This window comes from Penaeus monodon, chromosome 23, assembly GCF_015228065.2.
Source record: "Penaeus monodon isolate SGIC_2016 chromosome 23, NSTDA_Pmon_1, whole genome shotgun sequence".
Classification (NCBI taxonomy): domain Eukaryota; kingdom Metazoa; phylum Arthropoda; class Malacostraca; order Decapoda; family Penaeidae; genus Penaeus; species Penaeus monodon.
This window is the reverse complement of record NC_051408.1, coordinates 18,560,394-18,560,657: the sequence shown is the minus strand read 5'-3', so window position 1 is coordinate 18,560,657 and position 264 is coordinate 18,560,394. Positions and strand designations below refer to the sequence as shown.

At 28.8% G+C, this 264-nt stretch overlaps 1 protein-coding gene across 1 annotated transcript in view; it reads right to left on the bottom strand.

Annotated features, from left to right (window-relative positions):
- LOC119588163 (2-oxoglutarate dehydrogenase, mitochondrial-like) overlaps window positions 1-264 on the bottom strand; it is a gene marked incomplete at its 5' end in the record, with an annotated part of 33,733 nt that overhangs the window by 32,531 nt on the left and 938 nt on the right.

Here is a 264-nt window from a genome sequence, read left to right as displayed (position 1 = left end):
GCCTAACAAAGATTCTGTTTCTTTTGTGAAATTATTTACCTAATCAATAGTGTAATAAAAAAAATAAAAGGACCAATTATAGTCATCAAAAGAAACCACATCTGAAAAAGAAAAATCATTGTACATGGGGGGTGATCCTTCATACCATTTCCTAAACACAAAACAAGCACATGATAAATCCTTGAGTTACAATAATAATAACCTGCTAGTAAAAAATATTTTTTATTAAACTTGGCTATCCATCAATTTACTCCTAAACTCTCA